Source organism: Sardina pilchardus, chromosome 13 (assembly GCF_963854185.1).
Source record: "Sardina pilchardus chromosome 13, fSarPil1.1, whole genome shotgun sequence".
Taxonomy (NCBI): domain Eukaryota; kingdom Metazoa; phylum Chordata; class Actinopteri; order Clupeiformes; family Clupeidae; genus Sardina; species Sardina pilchardus.
The window spans coordinates 21,882,281-21,890,004 of NC_085006.1; positions in this window are offsets into that span (position 1 = coordinate 21,882,281).

Below are 7,724 nucleotides of genomic sequence, written 5' to 3' on the forward strand. Positions count from 1 at the left end.
ATCGGCCATACGGATCAAAAGTTACGGGCATGAACGCGTTTTCCAACTTTGACCAGTTGGTGGCGCTAGAGCGTGAGAGTGGCGAGCATGAAACCTGGTGGTGTCAATCAGGGTAGTCTCCTCTATCAGCGTACCAAATTTCATGACCTTATGTCTTACGGTTTGGGCTACAGGTGGAAAAATGTGTGGGCATCAGCGCTCAAAAATCACTTTTCCATTCATTCCTATGGGAAAAAATCGACCGGAAAAACTGGAATAACGGGAGAACGACAAGGCGTATCAAAAAGCTGTATACAAGCCACCATCCTCGCATCAGGACGCACGCGTGAGAGGTGGAACGGCGTCTCTAGCTCCAAATCCCTAGGACAAGATAGGGAGACAAAAGTTGGACTTAAGATAAACTAGAATGCATTTCCCGGTGGGAAAGTGCGAAGTGTGCTTGCTCCGACGCGCCGCGAAAGCGCTCCGGCAGGAGACGCGACCGCTCGCCCTCAGGTCAAAACGCTAAAGTTTGGCCAAGACGCAAAGCTGCTTCGAGTTTGGTGGCGTTACCCTCGATTGCCAAATTCTTACACTGACGTGACGGGTTGCCTAGGTTCATCAGTGGTATGTCCCAGAGCACCTACAATGTAAAAATGTGGATGTCATCCCAAAGATGTAAAGAGATATGAGACAAAATGCATTTTTGCTAATTGCGACGCCCCCTAGTGGCCAAATTACACCAAATTTACTAAGGCTACTTTGGATTGTGTCCAAAATCGTCCCACCAAATATGGTCTTGACACCTCAAAGCGTTTCCGAGATTTGACCTCACTTCCTGTTTGGAGGCTTCGCCATCGAATTTGATTGGCTGCCATGGGCGAATGCTTTGATGTATGGAAATGAAATGTACACCTCTAAGGTCTGTAGACCTTGTGTTGAATTATGTATGAGTTGTTCACGTGTAGCCAGCATGAAACACGTAACCAGTGAAAGAAGGAAGGAGCCTAAGGAACTAGGCATGTTTCTAGAACAAATACGAGTAATGTTAGGAGTATTGCGGGAACATCTGCTGTTTACTCACTGTTGAGTAAGTTGCAATGTGTTATAGCCTCAAATTGATGGTAGAATAAATAGGACGACTCACCTGTTCAAATGGTGTAATAGGATCAAATTTGGTGTTGATATGTCAAAGCAACCAGGCTGTTACTGGTTAACGTGTCTGAATATGAAATAGGGATGGCGAAAACTACAAATTTTCTTGACCGACCACCGAGGCTCATTAGCCGGTTGAAACCGGTTAACCGGTTCGTTTAAAATAAATTATGCTATTTGAAATAACAGCCACGCAATTTCCCAACTCTCATCTCTCTGTCCCCCGCTCATAGGCTACACACAGCCCCGGCGCCGCCCTTTCACTCACGTCACTTTTTTAAATCCCCTACAGCGCCAGTTTAGTTTGAGGAAGTGCTAACAATAATAACGAAAGATGATCATTACCTTATCTGTTACCATTGATGACCCTTCCTGAAATGTAGATGTAATGTCTTTCCAAATCTAAGCCCATCTTATGCGGAAAGTTGCCTAGACTGCAACACGATAAAACCAATGGATAAAACAGCGCACTTCCAGATTGCAAAAGACGCACCGGCCACCGCTGTGACCTCGTGCCAAATGTTTTTATTGGATTATTACGTAGCCTAGCCTACAAGCAGGCGAGTTATGAAAAATTGAGTGTGAGGGATAATTTGTTAACTTCACGAAAAAAAGATCTTCTTGGAATGAGATGGCTAGCTGTAGTAACGTTTAGTCCACTGTCTTTAGGCTAATTTAAAGATGCCTCTCTTTTTTTTTTGTTAACCGACTAGCGACAACTTTGGTCGGTTAACGTGGATACGGTCAACCATCGGTCAAACAGTCACCGGTTAACATCCCTAATATGAAATCGATTTTGGATTGGTTGCATGTGATAAAAGCTATGCCATTTCCTGTCCATATTCAGATTCAGAAATACTGTACACCGGCAACAAGGCACACACACACACACACACACACAGACACACACACACACACACACACACACACACACACATATACATATATATATATGTATATACTGTATGAGCAATTCCATGCAAAACTGTCAAGTCCATAACCCCACACAGCATCAAACTATGATGTGGATGATGATTTCTTAAAAGTTTACCATTTCGCTCTTCTTGTTTGTACAACATATTCAATGACATTGTTAACTTAATCATTTGCATTATATAAATGTAACCTATTTTTCCACCCTTATGTCTCAACATATAGGCTACTATACACATAGTCACATTCATAAACATAAACAGGATCCTAGGTTCTCAATTTGCTGGACTCACTGTCTACCATAAAGTTAAAGAATAGTAATAACAGAAGAAAAGGTAAGAAGATGTTGATTGATAGCGTGATTAACTGTGTGGTGCCTCCACTGAAGAATGTCTTTACCACTGCCCTGGTGGAAATATGCAAATCCTCAGAAATGTCAAGTGACTACTGTTACTTCTAACTGCTTTAATATAGCTTATCCTAAATGAAATACTATGCAATGCAAGCATCACAAAACATTTATTTTATCCTTTGTTTTTAACTCTTAGAATTCAGTTCAGTAGGCTATGACATAATAAAATGAAAGTACAAAAACAGTTTTTAAAACCCCTTTTTAAAAGTTCAACCTATCACTTTCAATGAAATCTCAATTAAGGATTACGTAGTTACATTGCATGTAAATGCAATGTACTGTTATCCCTGTTCTTCTTATTATCGTTATAATTATTATTCTGCTTCCGACCAAAATCAACTATCAAAGGCTCTAAAACCACTGAGCCGTTTGACGTCATTCAAGCACTCCTACACAGGACTTGTAACGGAGATTTGTTCTATGTATTTTTCAAATGTGTGAACTTTATACTTTTTGAGATATTTACGATAAAAGAAATTAAAATTCCCATAGAGTTTACATTGAGACCCTTTGGCGGCAAAGATTAATTGTTACGTCAGTGCGCAGCTGTCAGTAATCAAGGATCTCTGATCCAAAGCCATGCCACCGCCGATGCGCTGAACCAGGCTACGTGAATGTTACGTTACGTCTACTCATTAAGCTGTAACAGCTGCAGCTGCTGTAAACCAGGACGTTATCGTCTTGTCTCTTAGGCTACTCCTTACTTGATTTGTTTATATCGTTACAGTAGCCTAACCGGTTTGCTCTCGGTAACGTTATCAACAGCTAAAGACAATCTAACCTAACGTCAACGTAAACACTGTATTTAGTTAACGACAACCAAACTTGCTCCAGGCTAACGTTTAACGTCGGGGTAGGCTGCAAGGCGAACAGGGCTTACACAAGGGCTTTTAGCCATCTCTACAGAGCAGCGTTTTAAGTGAAGTCCAACCTGATAGACAGGCCTACTAGTTGATTTAGGTTCAAGCCTTCTCACAGTCGCTTATTCCTATTAGGACAATCACACTCACACACCTGGAAACGGTTTCGAAGAACATACTAGCTCATCCTGTAATATGTGTAGTCTACATAAATTATCCTAGTAAGCTAACGTTACATTTGCTAGATATCCTACCTGTTGCTGCATCATCGTTGATTGGCGTTGTTTGAGATTGTATTCCGTACAGTATTCCAATGGTGTCAGCCTAGGCCTACTTTTAACCTGCATTAGTGTAGATATGAAGGCTATGTAAGCTATCCTACCAGTCGTTTCACTGTAGGCTACTTAGTCAGCTCTTGCAACTTCATTTCAGTCTTTTAAATTCTAATAAATGAAGAGTTATTTTCCAAAATAGCCTATATCCACAATTTTGATGCATTTTCATAAATCACTTTTTAAATGTGACTTTCCAACTTGGAATTGTAATTGTTATTTATCTATTCTTCAGTTTAGCCTAGTTGTCTTTTTAACTATAGGCCTAATATGTTTTACACAGCTAGCAACCTTTTTGCATTTACATGCAATGGTAATTCCTTCCATGGAATTACATTTTCTAGTTTTAGATAGTAACTGTGTGGTAATAATTCACCTATACCACCCATAGCCTAAATTAATTAAATGTTTACTATGAACAATAGTTAAATGAAACACACAGTAATACTTTCTATAACACTTTGTGTTGGATGTAATTCATTGAACCTAGAATTGTTAACTGCTATACAATAAGTGGGCCAAACTTCACAGTTTAAGTCTCCACACATAAGCTTGCCTACTGAGTCTAAAAACATAGCTCCCACTTTCCTTAGCTGGAGGGGAATTCTGAGATTTCTCCCTAAAGCAGAAACTATTATTTTTACCTAATTATTATTACTATTATTATTGGGAAGGTTATAGGTTTGCACTGATTCAGGTAGGGTAGTGGCACTATACTGGATGGTATATCGGTTAGAATATAGGACGGAGAAGAGATGGGGTTTAACTTTGTATTGTTCCAGCAGAGACATTCAGGATTCCATACATACAGAGAAATATAGGTAGATGGCTATTTATAGATAATATATCTGCAGCATACAGATATGCATTGAATACTAAGCTCATTAAACTGAATTGTAAGCCAGGACACACATACAGCAATGGCAACGCTAACCCCTTCAAGAAAGAAAAGAAACCTTTTTGTTCGTGACTACAGTTATTATGTGGTCAATAACGCCATCTAGCGGCGTAAACGGTACTGTGTAATAGCGTTAACTCGCACAGCACAGGTACAAACTTCCTCCAGTCGGAGATTGTTAATGAGGGCTATCTTTTACTGTCTATGGGGCTAAAGGACTGTATGGATTGATTGATTGTGTTGCTTGGATGGCGTCAGTTAGAACCAAAGATCATACAGCGCTAGAATCTTTGGTTAGAATACTGGTTGTGAAGCAGTAGTTTCTCCTTAGTTTCTTTATTGAGTTTTCTTCCACCATACAACAGCATGAATAAACTTATAATGTATAGTGGTCTGTAAAGAACCAAATAAACTGTCATTAATATGGTCACTAAATAAACTGTATCGCTATCTCTCATTCTATAAGCTCAACTTCTCACACAAGTAACACAGGCTTCCTTCATTTCAAACCCTTAATGCTAATGCTCCGTTTAGCATGCTAAGTCCTTGCATATCAACGTGAAAGATACATCCCACTCCCAATACACATGACCGAAGGTTACGGTCACTTACTTTTGTTGTCATACACGCACACAACTTCAACTTAAGGTAATTGGCAGTAAACTCACTCAAAACTAACGTCATGAACTTCACCAACACTGTGGTGTACTACTAGATAACGTCTCTAATGAACTAGCATGAGGCTGCACGAGAGGGCGTCACTAGGCAACAACACCTCAACAGAAGAAGAGTACAGAGATGCAAGACTAGTCTACGTCCTTACAGTAGAAACGCTAAACAGTAGATTCTTAAGCTAAACACATGAAGTATTATAATTTCAGAGAACACTTACAGTATATTACTTCATGGAAATCATGTCAAGAGCAAGTTTAAGTGTATTAGCAAACCTCTTGCATACCAGTGTGAATTAACGATGTATGTATCAAACTTACTTTTTGTCAATGATCTTATCTCTGAATGTAAAGGGCTGGATTACTCAGGATAACTGCAGGAATTGTCTAAGGGTAAATTAATTATCTATGTTTTTTGTGCACAGCCGTCTGCTCATCATCACAACAGAAAACGAAACTTAAAATCCTCAGACAGGGCGAATTTTGGAGTGAAGTTTACCCAGAATGCTCAGGTCAATACAAATCATCCAAAACACACCGTCAGTATGAAACATCGTGTGATTGTCGAGTATATATACCAAATGAACACAGAGAATACCCAACAGCGCGTAAGTCCGTACTTGCCCCTCGGGGCCATGGCATTGCTTAGATATACCAGTCTCAGGATGAGACACCCCGATGCGGACCATCCTAGAATCACACCCACATTGTACCGTTGCGGACAATCCTTGTCATCCGATGACCAATTGACCCTTCCAGAAGTCCCGCCCTCCATAGTTACTGTTGCTACGCCTGTCAAACTTTCGCACCTTGCCCGTCTATTACAATGGAGGAGACACGGGATTTTTTAAACAAATGTAATTTACAAAGACATCGCACCACACTGAAAGCTCATATTTGGTCACTAGCGAGCTACATCTGTCCTCTGTCATCTACAGTTGCATTTTCAGCTCTGAACAAAACCGTTCATGAGTTATTTAAGCAAAAGTCGAAGGTACGCGTTGTTTTCGATGGTTCCTCCAGGCTAGTACGAATGAAACGGGCGGGGGACAAAACTAGCATAACGTTTTAAGCTATACTTCCATAACGTCAATATTTGACAACATAACATGATTGGTACTTCAACTAGGTATTATTTTAGACAGAATTGCTGACGGGCTATACATACGTCTCGTTGAATGTCTGTTAAGAACTTTTTGCCGCCATCGTGAAACGTATCTCGCGGTTATGGAAATATCACGCAATATGCAAAATTTAAAGTTAGAAAAATACGTATTTCAAACTATATCATGTCTTTATAGTTCAACATGTTATTTCACCGTGATTTCACGTGTTTGGGGGCACCACACATCCAAATAAATGCCCTTAATGGCCCACAGGCTATGCAGTCTCCATAGGTTAACATGGCAAAAACTCGAAAGCTTGCCAGGCCTTGCTTGCTTAGTTACGGGTTGCTAAGCCACGATTGGCCTGTGGCGGTTTTAGGGCGTGGCTCTGGAAGGGTCAATTGAATAGTGGAAGTCAACTACCATTCCATAATGAAGGTATGAAAATACATGGAATGACTCCATAGTGCTGTGAGAATTACACCAGTATGTTTTACAAGAATGGCCTCGATTTGATTTTTTTTTAAAATATCAACATTGTATCTTAAATCACTCTGAAATGTCATTTCTGCATGACCTAAGCAATTTAAGATGAGCTATTCTGCTTAATAGTATACATTCGCCAACACACACGTTTTTGCTAATTATAGAGCCATCGACAGACCGAATAACACCAAATTTATTGAGGGTGCTTTGGATGGGGTCTCAAGTCATCCCACCAAATATGGCTTTCATACGTCACAGTATTTCCAAGATAGGCACACTTCCTGTTTGGCGGCTTCGCTCGCTGAATTTAATTGGTTGTCACAGGCGAACGCTTGGACGTATGAAGGCGAAATCAAGGCGGTTGATCCGCCTTGGTCTGTAGATCACGCGTGCCAAGTTTCATGACGATCGGAGGAACTATGCGGCCAGAGTTGCTTTACTTTGACTTTGGACAAAATTCAAAATGGTGGAAAATCCATCATGGCGGAAAATGACGTCACATAGTGCGTTGGAATCAGCTGAGTCAGAGGATTCCAACGGTATAAGTTTTATCAAAATCGGCCATACGGATCAAACGTTACGGGCATGAACGCGTTTTCCAACTTTGACCAGTTGGTGGCGCTAGAGCGTGAGAGTGGCGAGCATGAAACCTGGTGGTGTCAATCAGGGTAGTCTCCTCTATCAGCGTACCAAATTTCATGACTTTATGTCTTACGGTTTGGGCTACAGGTGGACAAATGTGTGGGCATCAGCGCTCAAAAATCACTTTTCCATTCATTCCTATGGGAAAAAATCGACCGGAAAAACTGGAATAACGGGAGAACGACAAGGCGTATCAAAAAGCTGTATACAAGCCACCATCCTCGCATCAGGACCGACGCGTGAGAGGTGG